The sequence below is a fragment of the Poromitra crassiceps genome (assembly GCF_964638095.1).
Source record: "Poromitra crassiceps genome assembly, chromosome: 26".
NCBI lineage: Eukaryota > Metazoa > Chordata > Actinopteri > Beryciformes > Melamphaidae > Poromitra > Poromitra crassiceps.
Window position 1 is genome coordinate 13,713,540 of NC_139640.1, and position 18,793 is coordinate 13,732,332.

Consider the following 18,793-nt stretch of genomic DNA (forward strand, 5'->3'; position numbering starts at 1 on the left):
GGCCAAAAAACATAAAACATAAAATCCTGTATTTATGATTTGTTATATTGATGAAGATGAATTTGATCAAAAGCAGCAACAGTTTAAATGGTTGAAGAGATGGTTTTAAAGACGTGGTGTTGTCAGCTGACAGCATGTGTACAGTTGATACATGCTGTCCTCTTACCAGCCGAAGCAGCACAAAGCTGAGTTACTTCGTTACATCATTGCATGCCAGAATGCAGTGTTTTTTTGTATTTATTTATGCAGAAAAACAATACACACACACACACACACACACACACACACACACACACACACACACACACACACACACACACACACACACACACACATATATACAGTATGTATATATATATATATACAGCATATATATATATATATATATACAGTATATATATATATTATATAATCACACATCTAACTCAATACATCTGAAACACATCATGATCTATTGATCTAAGATCACACATCTAACTCAATACATCTGAAACACAAAATTATCTATTGTACAGAGATTTACACAGACAAACAAGCTCTCCAGCCTCAGATCTTCAGGCTGTCTAAAAATCAAAGTTTCTCTGAAGGTCAACCTGTAAAGTTGTTCAGTAAAAATACTGTTGACCAAATACACAAGTATTTTGTCAATCATGCAAACTATTTTTATAGTTTTTTTCAAGTTCCATTTTCTCTTGCTTATTGACTGTGGAGAGGGTCACGGGGGGCTTGTGGGGTCTCTGAGAAGAGCAGTCTGCATGATGGCCGAACATCATGAAGTTATTGTTTTGTTTTTTAAGAGATTGCTGAAACTTTTATGCAGATTGCATTGTCTAAACAGTCATACATTTGTACACTAATAAGATTGCTAGTCCTTGCTTGTTGGTCTCTAGGGCTACTTACAGCTGCTAGATAGACATGTCTGGCTATTAAAGAGGTTCAGTACATCCAAACCCCACAGTTAACAATGGATGCACAAAAGTAGAATGTTTTGTTTTCTTCAGTTTCTTAATTGGACCCTGATGAATACATATGTGACTCTTGTGTCACATTCCTCTTCACAATCACTGAAGGCTTTCTCCACCTCTTCCAAACCTCATATTGTAGATATCACTGTGACAAGAAATGGACCTGAACTAACGGGAAAACTGATAAACCGGATAAAAAATTATTAAAGTCTAACTGAAATGACAATTCAATCAAACCAATTAGACTCTCAGTAACTTTGACAGGGAGAGTTGTCATGAATATTCATGTCAAGGAGTCATCTGATTTGCTGTGAGCCTTCACTACTGACAACTCATTGGCTGCATTATGATATTGATGGATAGACAACAGCAACATGTCCTGACTTCCTTTTCAATTATTCTGTTTTGTCCTGCTGTGATTTCAGTGGGACTTTAAAGGGAACTCTCAAGGTCACTACCTTCTCTAAGGTGATGGACAGCTGGCTGTGTGAGAGCTGAGACATCCATCTGGAGTGAGATCAGCTCCTTGGAGATCCTACTATCCCTGGGCTGCTGCTTCTTCACCCAACCCGCCTTCAGCACTAGAACTACCCAGGTCATCATAATCCAGCTCAATGTCCTCCTCTCTTCCTTCAGCACTGGGACCACCCAGGTCATCATAATCTAGCTCAATGTCCTCCTCTCTTCCTTCAGCACTGGGACCACCCAGGTCATCATAATCCAGCTCAATGTCCTCCTCTCTTCTTTCAGCACTGGGACCACCCAGGTCATCATAATCCAGCTCAATGTTCTCCTCTCTTCCTTCAGCACTGGGACCACCCAGGTCATCATAATCCAGCTCAATGTCCTCCTCTCTTCCTTCAGCACTGGGATCACCCAGGTCATCATAATCCAGCTCAATGTTCTCCTCTCTTCCTTCAGCACTGGGACCACCCAGGTCATCATAATCCAGATCAATGTCCTCCTCTCTTCTTTCAGCACTGGGATCACCCAGGTCATCATAATCCAGCTCAATGTCCTCCTCTCTTCTTTCAGCACTGGGACCACCCAGGTCATCATAGTCCAGCTCAATGTTCTCCTCTCTTCCTTCAATACTGGAACCACCCACGTCATCATAGATTCAAGATTCAAGATTCAAGATTCAAAAGATTTATTGCCATGTCAACAAAAGTTGATAGGAATTTGTCTTGGTTTCACTCTCAGAGACAAACAAAAACATAGCAGCCAGCGACAGGAAACATACAGGAACAGTTCTCAGCTACAGCATATACAGTAGAAAGTGCATACAGTTTAAGGTGCATACAGTTTAAAGTGACAACGGTAATGTGTCAGTGCAAATTCAAGTGCCTTATGGCTTGGAGGTAGGTGCTATCTCTGAAGCGAGATGTTCTACTCTTCATACTCCTGTATCTCCTGCCTGATGGGAGGAGGTTAAATAGGTGGTGTGCCGGATGAGAATGGTCTGCAATGATTTTGTTAGCCTTCCTGATTATTCTTTTTGAGTAAAGTGATGACAGTGAGGGGAGACAGCCGATAATTTTAGCTGCTCGGCGTACTACTCTTTCCAGCCGAGTCTTGTCCTGAGTGGTTGCGTGACCAAACCAGACAAGCATGGAGAAAGTGAGCACACTCTCAATAGCCGACCTATAGAAGTGGGTCATGGCTACTTTACTGACCCTGAATTTTTTGAGCTGCCGCAGAAAGTAGAGACGCTGGTGGGATTTGCTGATCTTGAGACTGGTGTTGAGATCCCATGATAGGGATTCATGGATGGTGGTCCCGAGGAACCGGAAAGAGGTGACCCTCTCTACCACTTCACCATTGATGAGAAGAGGGGGAAGGAGGCTAGTATTCTTCCTAAAATCAACGACCATCTCTTTGGTTTTTGAGATGTTAAGTATCAGGTTGTTGTTCTCGCACCACCTCACCAGCTCCTCTACCTCTCTGCGGTAGTCAGACTCATCGTTATTAGTAATAAGACCTACCACAGAAGTGTCATCTGCGAATTTAAACAGCAGAACGGATTTGGACTGTGATTGACAGAAAAATGTGTATACAGAGTACAGAAAAGGAGATGAGACGCACCCCTGGGGGGCGCCAGTGTTCAGAATCCTGGACAGAGAGACTAACTTACCTATTTTAACAACTTGTTTTCTGTCACATAAGAAGTTATAAATCCATTTACAGAGGAATGGATTAACACCTAGCTCCTGTAAAGTATGTATCAACTTCACAGGAACGATGGTGTTAAACGCAGAACTGAAATCGACAAAAAGAATGCGGGCGTACGTGGAACCATGCGCGTAGCCACGGGTGCGCTAGGGTGTGCAAATGCCACCCAGACAGGCCGCTGGCGCACCCAAAAAAATGGGGTAAAAAAAGTGTTTTGTTTTGTCTGCAAAACACATGTCAACGCTGTCATGCACTGTGTCCAACTGTCCGCTGCTCTATGCGCCCCGGAGCATCATGGCAAAACTAGTTAAGCTGTCGTCCACGTAAAGTAAACAAATGCACGCATGCACAGCAGCAGCAGCAGCGCCAAATCAAGAAGACATGAAACAAAGCTCGCTTTTAAGCTTTTTCGGCAAAGGCAAGAAACGACGAGGAAGAAGATGACTCGTCGTCACCCTCCCCCTCAACAAGTGCGGATTGTAGTGCACCCGTTCCCGCACCTGTATTGGTGGTGTACAGTGGAGAAGATGATGCAGCCGAAACAATGACGTTAACAGCGGGGAACGCAGCCAACAACACACCGGAGGTTTGTGCAGAGCCAGAGGACACTGACGCTACAGATCTCTCTGCAGTAGACGAACCTGCATGCCAACCAAATTTGCTTGCGGCCGCCACCAAATGGTCCGCCCCCTGGCACACCCTGGCTTTCTGTGGCACACCCAATGAGCCGAGTCTGGCTACGCTACTGCGTGGAACTAGACTCCAGGTGTTGAAGAATAGAGTGCAAACACAGGGACACCGCATCATCCACGCCTCTATTTGCTCTATAGGCGAACTGATGCGAGTCGAGTGAGATGCTAGACAGAAATTTACATACTAGTCGCTCAAAGACTTTCATAATGACTGATGTTAGGGCGACAGGCCTATAGTCATTAAGACAAGTGATGTTATTTTTCTTAGGGACTGGAATAATTACTGCTGACTTAAAGCAAGCAGGCACAGTTGAGAGTTGGAGAGACTGATTGAAAATGGACGTGAGGACTGGTGCGAGTTGGTCGGCACAGTGTTTTAAGGTAGCAGGCGCCACACCGTCAGGCCCTGCCGCCTTCCTGATGTTTTGCTGGCGGAGCAGGGTTCTGACGTCATGTTCTGACACAGTGGGTGGTGTGTCGCCCTGCTCTATGGAAAAAGAGGGGGGCTGATGGACAACATTATCAAAACGAGAGTAGAAATCGTTGAGCCTCCCAGGAAGGGAGGGGTCACTGTCCAGAACATGATGCTTGGTTTTATAGTCAGTGATTGCCTGCAGACCTTGCCACACACCTTTGATGTCGTTTGCTTGCAATTTGTTTTCAAGCTTGGCTTTGTAGGAAGCCTTAGCTTTAAACACAGCACGCTGAAATTCATATTTCAGTACCCTGTATTGCTCTGTGTCACCATGTTTAAAAGCATCGTGTTTTCTCTTACATAGCAACCTCACTTCATTATTGAACCAGGGCTTGTCGTTATTGAAAACGGTCACAGATTTAGTTGGAATACATGCATTTTCGCAAAAGTGAATATAGGAAGTAACAGTGTCAGTGAAAGTGTTTATATCATCCTGACCATCAGTCCAGAAAGTACTCCAAACTGTTGAATCAAAACAATCCTGTAACATGTCTATTGCCTGAGGAGACCATTTCATAGAGTGTTTGACAGTTGGTTTTGCCACCCTCAGTTTCTGGCGATACTTAGGGATAAGGAGAATGGTATTGTGGTCAGACTCACCAAGGGGGGCTCGAGCCACAGCGTGATATGCCGCTGGGATGGTGCAATAGCATTGGTCCAGTGTCTTATCCAGCCTGGTGGCAATGTGGATCTGAGGCTTAAATCTCGGAAGAGCCCTCTTTAGGGAGACGTGGTTAAAATCCCCCAACACGAGCACAACTGTGTCTGGATTGGAATTTTCCACCTCCATGATGTGATGGGCCAGTTGCTGCGTCGCAGATGGAGCAGAGGCGCTCGGTGGGATATAAACGACAGTCAGGATGACGGAGGAAAACTCTCTGGGCAGGTAGTAGGGCTTGCACATGATTGTAAGTGACTCTAACTCCGGTGAGCAGGTTTGTGACATGGTTTTAACGTCAGTACACCAGTTCCTGTTGATGTAGCAACAAACACTGCCCCCGCGTTGTTTGAGTGAGTGTTTGGTGCGGTCGGCCCGGTGTAAAGAGAAGCCTGCTAGTTGTACTGAGGAATCCGGCATATTCCCATCCAGCCAGGTCTCGGTGAGGCATATAGCAGCGGCGTCCTTAAAGTCCCTCTGGGAGCGAATGAGCATAGAGAGCTCGTCTTTCTTGTTCGCCAGGGAGCGGACGTTGGAGAGGATCAAGTTGGGCAAAGCAGGTCGGTGAATGCGCCGTCTTAGTCGGACGAGTGCACCCCCCCTCTTACCTCGCTTTCTCGGCTGCCAACGGTGTTTCAGCCGCTCCCTGTGTGGTTGGAAGTCCGGGGGAAGATTGGGCAGAGAAACGGGCATGTTATCCCGAATGTGGAGTAATTCCCTTCTATCATACTGAAGCAGACTAGAGCTGGGTTCCATAAACATACAAAGTAACACCAAACAAACAATTAAGGAGAGCAAAACCGAGTCGCCATAGAGCGGCGCCATCTCCAGTAGTCCAGCTCAATGTCCTCCTCTCTTCCTTCAGCACTGGGACCACCCACGTCATCATAGTCCAGCTCAATGTTCTCCTCTCTTCCTTCAATACTGGAACCACCCACGTCATCATAGTCCAGCTCAGTGTTCTCCTCTCTTCCTTCAGCACTGGAACCACCCACATCATCATAGTCCAGCTCAATGTCCTCCTCTCTTCCTTCAGCACTGGGACCACCCACGTCATCATAGTCCAGCTCAATGTTCTCCTCTCTTCCTTCAATACTGGAACCACCCACGTCATCATAACCCATCTCAATGTCCTCACTCCGTTCAGCACTGGAATCATCAAGGTTATAATAATCTGGCTCGATGTTCTCCTCTCTTCCTTCAGCATCTGAACCACGAAGGTTATAATAAACCAGCTCAATGTTCTCTCTTCCTGGCTGGTGCCTCCTTCTGGCCTGGAAAAACATGACGGCAGCTGTTACTGGATCACACCTCTCTTATAGCTAAAAATGTACAGTCTGTTTCATTTAAAGGTCCCATTCCGTGCAAAAGCTGTTTTTACTTGTAAATGCATATATACTGCTGTCATCCCTCCCTGTAATGAGTGGTCACAAGCTCAGAACTGCCACAGTTGGATTTGTCCCTATCCAGCTTCCCCCTGCAGTCTCCTTCAAGCCACACCCCCAAACGCTCTTTTTCCCCAGACGGGGTATCGGGACGTCACGATGGTCCTCAAGCATACTGCGCGGGTCTCTTTCACACAAGCTATCTGCACCATTTTGTCTATAGCCACAAAATTAACACTTCTAGCTGGAGCGACGCCAACTGTACGTGATCCAGCAACTGCGGAGGTGCATTCGGTAAGTCTAGGCATTTTGAGATGTCCTCTTTAGCGTAGCAACGGTAAGTTAGCGATAGCGTTAGTTGTGGACACAACCCAGCGTGCTGGTCCACAGACGCTAATCTGATTGGCCGCTGGGAGCCTGGGGCGGGCCAGCGGCCAATGGGAACTGTTAGTTCTGAATATATTATAGAAACAGACCATTCTTGGGACACAACGAGATGAGGAAGTGACAACTCCGTCACAACAAACGGGGTTGCTATATTTTCGACAAATTAATCCAGAATCATGTTTTATGGACCAGAGAAACACGTTTTTAAGAGGTTACAGCTGCACGAATTGGGACCTTTAACCAATCGTCTACTGAGTAAAGATGTTCAGTACCTTGCAGTAGAAACAGAGGCCAGTGATGAGCAACAGCACAGTCAGCAGCGGGACAACATGTCTGACGATCAGATCTGCTGGAGAGGCTGAAACAGAAACATCTCATCAGATCCGCTGACATCATGAGAACAGCTCCCATTAAACATAAATCTCGTGTTGCCCTTAGTGATGCACAAATGTATCGGTTAAATATCGGAAATGGACGATTTTTGCATTGTTGACTACAACTGTCTCATCGGCCGATAAGATTAAATACACCGATGGCAGTGGCTGATACAGTACTCATTGTATATTGTGTCACCATCACTAATCTGTTACCAAATCTGTTCCAAGTTTGAATGGAAGGACAGCGTACCAGCATGAGGTAAGAAAAAGACCTTCCTTAAACCTATTAAACTTATATGTTAATTTGCTTTCTAATTTATTTATTTAGTTTAATTTCAGAAAAGGAATTTTTTGTTTTACGTGAAAGTTGTTACAATTTAAACTGAACGTCTGTACTCAAGTTACTGAAATATGAAGTAAAACTACTGGTGTTAAAAAATAAGGCTGGCTCTGATGACCACAACTTTTTTTCATTTACCATATCAGAGACCAGAGGTAAGTTGGTCGAGTCCAAACTGCTGATGATTGTAATAATGCACAAAAACCCCAAAAGTTTATCCATGCAAACGCTAGTTTCACGAGTCCTTTACACCCCTATAGTGTGTAGGTATGTTCATGCACCCCAACAGCCATTGGGGGGCAGATTAAGATGAGTGAGTGAGTGAATGCATGAATCAGCGTAGCTGTAGGACGTACATTACGTCATGGGAACATTTTATGTTACAGTAATGGGAGTATGCACTGCTGCATGCAAACAGGACTATTTGTGGAATATTGTCTTTTTTGGAATGAGGGCAAAAACTGGAATATTCTCCGTCAAGTTACCTGAGACAGTGAGAGACAGGGGCTGGCTCTCAGAGGAGAAGTTATGAGAGAAAACATAGATGTGATAAACACAGCTGTAGATCCCTTGGTGGGCGTGGCTTGCAGCAGGAAACAGGAAGTGGGCAGTGAGATTGCCAGGTGGCTGGGTGTGGTTGAGGGCAGAGTGATTGACAGCTGGCTGGGTGTGGTTGTCTGCTGTGTTGAGGGCAGAGTGATTGACAGCTGGCTGGGTGTGGTTGTCTGCTGTGTTGAGGGCAGAGTGATTGACAGCTGGCTGGGTGTGGTTGTCTGCTGTGTTGAGGGCAGAGTGATTGACAGCTGGCTGGGTGTGGTTGTCTGCTGTGTTGAGGGCAGAGTGATTGACAGCTGGCTGGGTGTGGTTGTCTGCTGTGTTGAGGACAGAGTGATTGACAGCTGGCTGGGTGTGGTTGTCTGCTGTGTTGAGGGCAGAGTGATTGACAGCTGGCTGGGTGTGGTTGTCTGCTGTGTGGGAGGCAGAGTGATTGACAGCTGGCAGGATGTAGTCCTGTGCTGTGTTGCTGGAGGTGAGGTGGAAGAAGCCTCCTGGGTACTGTGGCTGGATGGAGCAGCTGATGGTGAAGCTGGAGCCCCTGAACACCTGCTGGGCCTCGGAGACCCCGTCCATGGAGGAAGAGAGGGAGATGATTGGCTGAACCAGCAGATCTGTAAACAGAGAGGGAGATGATTGGCTGGACCAGCAGGTCTGTAAACAGAGAGGGAGATGATTGGCTGAACCAAAGTGATGAATGCTGATGGTTGAACGATGATGGTTTGTCTGTTAGCAGCCACCGTCCAAGACAGAGAGAGGCTACATTCATCTGTAATACAGAGAACTGCTACATTTATATGTAATACAGAGAACTGCTACATTAAAGTGTAACTTACCCCCAAAACACTTTTTTCAGCTTTTAACCAATATATATGACTTTGGGGGTGGTGGGTGAAGAATTCTGGTCAAAATTTCCACATTTGAGACCAAACTGTTGCCATTGTAGCATTTGTATAATTTTCAGCCACATAACTGGCATAAGTGCCCTCTTTGGGTTGAATACTGCTTTTTTTTGCCCTCAAATGAATGGGATATTTGGTACAACCTGACGTCACGTTGTCCCCAAAGACTATGGGATTTCAAGATAGTTACTCCCCTACTCCCCCTGTACCCTTTCCCGGCTCCTCACAACTCCAAGCCTATTCCCATGATGTCACAAGCATTTTCCTACCAATATGGTGCTACAATACACACAGCTCATTGGCTGTTTGTGTCACTTGACCTGTTAATCACCTGTTAATTGATTACAATCACCTGTGTAACGTCTTTCTGATTCTGATTCTGATTCTGATTATTTTCCTACCAACTCCTATGTAACACAATACTATCACTATAATCATAAATAGAAATAAAAGATGGCATTGTGTTGCTGTAAATCATTCCCAACCTTTTTCATACTGAGGAGCCCTAATTTAGTTCACATTGGGGCCATGGACCCCCAATATGATTTCTCAGATGCAAATCTGATTTTTTTTTTATTTTTTTATGTAGCCTAGATATGATTTTGTCCAGAATTCCATATTAGGTTGAGAGACAACAGAGAATGCTGGAATCCTCTCAAGGACCACTGGTGGTCACCGGACCCCACATTGAGAACCACTCAACCACCTCGACTGCAGAGAAGAGAGAGAGAGGACTCTTCTGTGCCCCTTTTTCACTCATGCACCTAATCTAGCAGATGTCAAACAGAAAAAAAAAAAGAGGGAAACCAAACTAATGCAGCCTACAGCCTAAAATGTATTTTCCTGCTTCACTTTCGACGGGGAGGACTCGGAGAAGGCATGGTGAGGTGACACTCACCTCGCTCCGACTTATAGGCTACTCAGCTCCTGCAGCCTCACTGGCGCTGTGCCCCTGTCTGTGAAAAGCGTCCTGTCCAGTCGCACCTTCGCAAACAGATGCGGGATTCCCGCAATCCTGTACCCAATCTCAGACACTGATTGTGCAGAAAAATCGCACACCAGCTATTTCTGTCTGTGTTTGTTTGTTGTTGCTCCGTGAGGGTTACAGAGCGCCCCATGCTGACCCCAGGCTGTTTCGCCAGCCGGGGTCTGGGAGGAGGGAGGGGGAGAACGCTTTGCGCCCCGCTGCAGCTCTGCACTCGAGAGGAAACCTTTTGCACAAATTTTGATAAGAATCACAAAAAGGGGAGAAACGAAAATCAAAAAGGGACCTCATGGCGGTCTATATGGCAAGCTGGACAAGGGCATAACGTGGAGAAATCTCGCATTGTGTTACCCCAGAGCGGGGGGTTTGTCCTATTGTGCTGTGCTGCGGCAACCAGCCTCGCATCACTAGGCTCTCCTAACGATAGTTTAGACACACACATGGGAGAAAAATAATTAAATTTCTAGTTTGCCACTGAATGGCCAAATTGATATAACTTTCAACCATTTTGAGCAACGCTGTTTCCATACAGGCCACCAGCGTTGGCTAGTTGTTGATATTTACAAAGATATTGCAGCTCTCGTATAAATTATTTTCGAGGCGGTGGGCAAACTGTAATGGTGTCAATTTCCGGAAAAAAATTCCTGAGCTGAGCACAGCCAAAGAGTATTAGTGAGACAAGAGGATACGTCATTTCTTGGTTTTTCCCATAGGTTTTTTCAAATCAAGCAGCATGCCGTTTTGTTACATATCTGGGTGGTAAGTCCCCCAAGTAACACAGAGAACTGCTACATTGTAATACAGAGAACTGCTACATTGTAACACAGAGGAGTCAGAGAGCAGCCTGGCACTGTGGAAGCAGCTGAGGATGTGATGTCACTGTTCAGTTACCTGAGCAGATCAGCTCCAGGCTGGAAGAGCTATTACATGTATATGATGGTGACTTTCCTGCACACTCCCTCAGTGCAGACTCAGACCCATCACAGTCAGAATAAATCACCCAGTCATTTTCCATTGCCGTGAAAGATCTTGATGAGTTATACTTTCTCCATTGTGTTGAAACAGCAGAGCCACATGCCAGCTGTCTGCACACTACAGCTGCTGACTTCAGGTTCCACTCAGAGCACTCACGATGCACTGTTTTCCAGTCTCCATTAGATGTTTTAATCTCTAGTCCACCAGCACACCGGCTGGCTCCTCCCACCAACCTGACACCATCAGGCTCTGAACAGAAACAAGAGCCATTAGTAAAAGAAGTAAAGTCACTTTGATTAGAACATAAATTAAGCCAAATACAAGCTGCACCTCCTCTTCTACCTGAGCAGGTGAGTCCAACAGCTTTGCCAGGTGAGCAGGTGTTTCTAGCTGAGCCTGAGCTTCCACAGTCCAGGAGAACAGACTCATTGCCTTCACACTGGAACTCTTTGGTCCACATTGGAGCCTCCACTTCTCCATAGAGCGCCCCCTGGAGGACTGAAGGAGCCCCACAGTCAAGCTCCCTACAGACCACCTCTGCATCCTGCTGGTCAAAGTCAGCTTCACACACTGAGGACCATGACTGGTTAGACTTCACCTCCAGTCTGCCTGAGCAAAGACTAGTACCCTTCACCAGCCTCACAGAGTCTGGAGAGAGAGAGAGAGAGAGAGAGAGGGAGAGGAGGGGGGAGGGAGAGAGAGAGAGAGAGAGGGAGAGGAGGGGGGAGGGAGAGAGAGAGGGGGGGGGGGGGAGAGAGTGAGACAGGGAGGGAGAGAGAGAGAGAGAGAGTTTTAACAAGCCTTTATTGAAACCTCTACCTACAACATGTACATCTTCAAATCATCACATCATGGCAGAGGACAACCAAGTTTCACAAAACAAGAAATCAAAACCAAAGCAACTCCAACAAATAGTCAACAAAGTGTAGCCCATGCTATCTCACGGCTGCTATTTCTGACACCCCCTGAAGGCAACACTGGTGCGACGGGCAGTGATGTCATCGGGACATGCGACAGAAGAAACAGAGCGGCCTGGCTGAGTCCATTTGTTTTGGTGCAAGTCAGTCGTAGACAGAAGAGAGAAATGATTTGAGAAGTAAAATATAGATGCTTGAGAAGAGAAACAGAGGGATATCAAAAGAGAAATAAAAACATAGATACAAGAAGAAGATCCGGACCGGAGACGGAGAAAGACGATACAAAGGAGGATTGACGCTAGTCTACCTGACAAGAGGATTCCGGTGAGTCAGTCTTTGCGGCTTTTATTGAGCGCGGGGCGAACGAAAAGTGCAAATAAACCAGTCAGGATATCGGAGGACTATTCATAATTTATTCATGTTTGCCACATAGCTCCGAAGTGGAAACGGGAGGAGAAGATCGCTCATCTCGTGGCACGAGAGGAGAGAGAGAAGAGTCCTGGTGAGTTAGCACCTAGCAAACTAGCTCCGTCTGAATTACATTTGGGATAATGCAAGACCATTCGTAATTCTTTATGTCTGCCACGTAGCTTCGAGGTGGGAACTGGAGAAGAAGACTGCTGCTCATCTCTTGGTATGAGAGGAGAGAGAGAAGAGTCCTGGTGAGTTAGCACCTAGCAAACTAGCTCCGTCTGAATTAACATAATTTGATGCATTCACGTGGAAGGGGGAGAAGAATGTTTAATGGCATGACAATATGAATGTATTCCACGGTGTAAACAATACTAGTATGTATATACACATTGAAACTACGCAGTTGTAATTCAGCAGATACAGTGCAATAATTTGATGGTGCTCTATTGAATGTTGCTGATGGAATAACATATTTTTGTATTATTATTTTATTGATTTATATTGAATGTTATGGGTGTTCTGCACATTTCTGAAGCAGATGCAGTTACTGTAAATGTATGCTGCTGTATTGAATGTTAACATAGTTAACAATGTTATTACGGTTGTCATGATGATTTATTGGTCGTTCTGTACATTTTCTATGCAGACTGGTTTTTTGTACACCCCATTCTGAACTGAGAGAGCACGGATCCACGCCAACTACACCAACCACCTGTCGTCGCCCATACCAACACCCCCCCCCCCCTTTCCTGCCCATGAACATTGATCCCCGGTAGTAGTGGTAAGAGTGGAACAATTATTATTTTATTGAACTGAGTGCACACAGAGGAAAAAAAGGTTGGATATCCATTTTATTTGTTTATTATTTTCCTTTCTGGCCTCTGTAGGTCAGTGTTGTACAAATTTCTTGTGCATATCACCACCATTAATCCTTTAGATAAAGGGTCAAACGTGGCTCATTGGATCTTGTCTTATTCCTCCCATCACAGTGTTAAAAAAAGGTACAGCCAGTCTCCATAACCTAGAATTGATGTACCACTGCAATTTGACATTCTTGCATTCAAATACAGTGGGTTACAAAAGCAACAGCAATCAAAAGAAAACAGATCAGTCGTACACATTGTCAAGCCCTCCTCATCAGCTGTGTGTTAAAAAGCAGCTCTCCTCCCTCCAGCCTGCACACAGCTTCCCCCAGACACCAGCTGCTCTGAAACACTCCCATGTCCTGCATCCTTTTGTACTTCTCAAAGTCTATGGTTACTCTCACCCTAACCAGAGCCTTCAACAAGACTACAAGACCTACGTAGACGTCTGCATCTATTTCCTCTTCCTGCTAAGACACACAGCCATCTTTGCTGCCCCAGCAAGACATTTACTATATAGCCCATCCTCTGTTTGCCCTTGCTACACTGGAAACTGAACATCAAGACAGAAAGAGTCAGTTTGGAGTAAAACTCAAAATAAGACGACATGGCATGTGACCTTCAGCATAAGCCTTAAGGCCTATTAACAGGAAGACTAGGGGGTACGGTGGTGCAGTGGTAAGCGCTGTCGCCTGTAATGGCAAATTATTGATCAAGTGTGTATTGATTGATTAATTATTAATTATGGCCCTTCTAAGATGTATTTTGTGAACTGTGTTTTTCACCACATTGTAGAAGATTGCTGTACAGAGTTTTCCTGTGAGAACCTGTGTCCTGTTGTGACTAGACTGGATTTGTTATGTATTCTAGTGAACATCAGATTAGCTACATGGCTGAATGGAAACTTACTAGGCTGAATGGAACTTTTAGACAGTAGTGGAAAATCACTGCCCTCCACGCTGGGGGGCGGGCAACATTGGTTTTAGTATATGAACTGTTGTAAACAAGGATGCGGGGCTCTTGCATTGACAACGTGGTCAGGAAGAGACCTCTCTGCAGAGATGTTATTGTGGAATAAAAACCTCCTAGAACACTTGAAACGGATATCTCATTATTGATGAATCGGCAGTACATAGCAGTGGGTATTTTTCCTCCACAACTTGGGGGCTCGTCTACGGGATCTCACGACTGGGATGCGGACCTCTGGCATGTCGACTGGTGATAACCTCCTGTCAAAGTTGGACCTGAAAGCTCGATTAATGCTAAGAGAGCAGGAGTCGACATGCGGAGGAATGTAGCCCAGCGCTGTGATCTGCGGAACCTGGTGAGGCAAATACACACTGAATGCAATGTTGATTGATCGGTTTTATGTCAAATTGAGTAGCTGTGAAATTTAGAATAATGTTATACAATTGGTTCTAAAAATAGACAATTGTAACTACTGCTAAAAGCTACAGGTCTGGGGGATGTGTGTGCGTGTAAAACGGATGTAACCACTGCCTTAGTCAAAATAGGATTTGTCTAGAAGAGAGTGGTGCGGGGTCATGGTGATGCTCGCGTGAGATAATATTAGATAAAACTCACTATTGCCGTTATCGGATATACTCATCGCCTTGGATAACGGATCCAGAAGAGGGTGAGGCGTGCGTTAGTAGGAGGCGCACGCGTAAGGTAACTTACTAGAGCCGACTCATATTTGGGCAAGATTTAGAGAAGAATAAATCGGCCTGTTTGTCGACGGGCAAACAGTAAAGACGCAGACGCAGGTTGAAAGGTACACTTGGCGTCGACGTAAGTTGAAAGGTATACTTAGCGTCTAAAACTGCAGTATAAAGGGGTAAAGCAGCACATACCCAGACCTGAGCGTTGCGAAAGGAGGTATAAATTATATGTAAAAAAAGAAAAAAGAAAAGTTGTTTTCAAAAGGTCTTTTTCCTTTGAACAAAAAAAAAAGAAAAAAAAAAAAAAGGGGAGAGTGTGGGTGAAACTGAGCAGTGAGGCTCATTGAGGAAGAAAAAAAAATTAGAAAAATGAATGGGAAATGACTGAGATATGAATGAGAAATTTCTGAATGAGAAAAATGAGAGGAAGAAAAATCACAAAGTTCACAAACTAAACTTTTTGTTTTGGGGCTAAATGTTCAAATTCAACTTTTTATTTTGGGGCTTAAACGTTCATATGTGTGTAGATAAGCCGGCCGGCAGGGGACAAACAGGGTTGTTTATTTTGTTATGTGAATCCACAGTGTGTTTTTATTTTAACTCATACTTGCCTACCAAGAGGGATTGGTTGTTATTTTGTTTTTATTGGTAGGCTAATATCACAAGGTATTGGTTTTGATTTCGCACACACAAACAAAACCACAGCTGTTTAGAGAAAGATCATGAGGAGCTATGGGTTTGTATTTGCAGAGGTCGAAATACACACCAGGAAAGCACATTTGTCTCAAGCAGACCTACACGCCACATTTAGAGGGAAATATAGACTGTATAAAAGTTATGGCCTAGGTGGTTTTGAAGAACCACAGGAAAACAACAGCAACACATTTATTATGAAGGGGAAAAGAAAGTATGTCTGCCAGAAGCAATACATACATACCATACATACATACACTTTCAATTATCATGTGAGGAGTTTAATCTTTCGCTAGTGTCTCTTAATGTGTCTTAAAAGGTCTCGACCTGGAATTGACCCGCGCCTCACCACCACCACCATGTAGCAGACTGAGAGTCAGCGCCAGGCTCAACTACACTGAAGACCGCCAGCGGTCCAGGCTCCAGCGGAGACCATCAGCACTCCGGGCAGGCTTCAGCCAGAGAACCGGCAGCAGCATCCGTACCAGCAGCCACCAGCCCTGAACACCGCAGCTAGCGGCCAGCAATGGGAGAGAGTAAAATCTCTCCCTCCCGTGTAAGTGTTTCACCACACCGGTGTAAACGGGCTACAGAAATGCAATATGAGTGGTTTGCTTGCTGTAAAAGAATATATGACTGCCGTGGAGTTTTCGATTCATAGGCTTGGCCCGGAGGTTGACGCCACCTGGACAGTAACAGCGGAGAGGACTCAACGAAGCGAATCAAGACGGAGCGGAGAGGGTGTGAGGCGCTGGTCAATAACAGGCGAGAGACTGACACGGCCGGAGACGCAAGCCAGTTGAGGGTGGAGGAGTTCACAGCAGAACTTCCTCCAAAGACACCAATTATGAGCAGATAAGTAATGACACACTTGAACATTTGCATGTTACAGCTGTTTGACAAACCATTGTTTTAGTAAAGAATCACACACTGCATACATTATGTACATGCAATGCACACAGAGCAAAAGTACTTTTTTGCATTAGTACAGTATTGTTTAATAGAAGTTATGTTTTTTTTTTGGGCTGGAAAACCCTTATTGCCAAGCGAAAAGGTAAATGTTTGTGAACACACTGAGATTTCTCTTCCCCCCCGCTTCTCAGCCTGAAGCCTTGAAACCTGCAGCACCCTCCAGATAACCACAGTGCATAGCGCACACACATTTTCCCAAGAGGACTGAGAGAGGCAGAGACAAGTTAAAGGGTGTCTCTCTCTAAAAATAAGTATATAGAAAAACTGCTAAATTAATTGACACATGCGTTATATAACGCATCTGTCAAAGGGGGAAAGCAGCTTTTGTTTTTGTGTCTGTTTTTTGTTTTGTTTTTAAGTTTTTGTTGTTGTTGTGTATGTGTTTGTGTGCCTGTGTGACTGAGACAATCAGATGGACAAGCAGACTGAGATAAGCAGATTGGACAATCACCATGGGACGATCTCCAATGCCAGATGCTGAGATCCAGCCTCCCATATCCTTCACCAGTGCAATTAGCTTAGGCTTTGCACACACACACACACATGCGTGAGCTGGACCACAGACGGTTTCCCCATGACGAATCGGATGCAGAGAGTCGTACTTTGCGTGGTTTGTGTAAAAACTGTGATCATGTGTATTAAAAAAGCGTTTTGGAGTCATGGGAGACAGGGGAGTGTGAACACAGTGTGAATGAGTGATGTTTGACGGTGAAAGGTGTGTGATCGTTGAAGGCAATGTTATTGTACACCAGTTAGACAGGAGAAAGGGGACTCCAGTGTGACTGGAGAGCGGAGAGGAGGACAAAGACTTGAGACATGACTTGGACTTGTAAAATAGACTAGATTGACCATTTGCATCAAAATTGGGTCGTGGGTTCAATTTCCCAGCCTCTGAGTGGGCTGCATGCCAAAGTGCACTTGGTGTGTAGCCTATGTCTGCCAGAGGTTTGGAAATCGTCAACAATTGTAGTAAGAAACCCGAAAAAAAACAAAAAAAAAAAAAAAAAAAAAAAACATTTGTAGCCTGTGAGAATGTTTTTGTATGAAATGTGAATAGCGGCTTGCTGATATGAGTGGATAGTGGAGGACGAAGTGGGAGGCGGGCCAAAACGATTTAGTGACTTCGACTACCAGGATCCAACACCAGTGAACAGGAGCCAATTACCAGAAATGTGTAAACTGTGTTTTTAAGAAGAAAAAAAAATATGCCAAAAAGTGTGGAACAATAAAAAAGGCCATTGACCTCTGACACACTTCGTTTATGCTATGAAATCTTGGGTAAATAATCATGCTTGATTTGATATTAGCATAACTAAGAGTTTGATTTGAGCAAATGATACATTGTAACATAAGTATGTATTAAGTATTAAGTAAGTAACCGAAATGAAGGACTTATTAATTGTGATTGTGAACACATAGGGAAATTTTAATCTATATAGATGTGTGAGATGATACATTTTTTTCTAACAAGTTAAGGATAATAGTTATGTTAGTTTTCTTTGACTGTGTTTGAACTTATAGTTTGTTATCAATAATTTATTTTTAATATTGATAATAATGATTTATTCTTATCAAAAGTGTGGAATTGTAATGGCAAATTATTGATCAAGTGTGTATTGATTGATTAATTATTAATTATGGCCCTTCTAAGATGTATTTTGTGAACTGTGTTTTTCACCACATTGTAGAAGATTGCTGTACAGAGTTTTCCTGTGAGAACCTGTGTCCTGTTGTGACTAGACTGGATTTGTTATGTATTCTAGTGAACATCAGATTAGCTACATGGCTGAATGGAAACTTACTAGGCTGAATGGAACTTTTAGACAGTAGTGGAAAATCACTGCCCTCCACGCTGGGGGGCGGGCAACATTGGTTTTAGTATATGAACTGTTGTAAACAAGGATGCGGGGCTCTTGCATTGACAACGTGGTCAGGAAGAGACCTCTCTGCAGAGATGTTATTGTGGAATAAAAACCTCCTAGAACACTTGAAACGGATATCTCATTATTGATGAATCGGCAGGGCATTGCATGTGGATTTTTCCTCTACAGCCTCACAGCTCAAAGGTCCTGGGTTCGATTCCCACCTGGGACGATGTGAACGCTGAAGGAATGCGTGCCCGTCCGCATGTCCTCGAGTGCCCACCGCCCGGGTGGGGTCCTCAAAAGGGCCTTTCTGTGTGGAGTTTGCATGTTCTCCCCCCGTGCCTCCCGGGGGTTTCCTTCATATAGGAACCCCCTTCACCAAAACATGCAATATCCTGGTTGCTAATGTGGTTCCTCCTCTGGTCGTTAAGGGCGCCTGTTCGGAGGGAGGGGAACTGGTTGGAATAGCGTGATCCTCCCATGTGCTATGTCCTACCGGTGAAGCTTCCCCTGTCAGGTGAAAAGAAGCAGCTGGCTAAC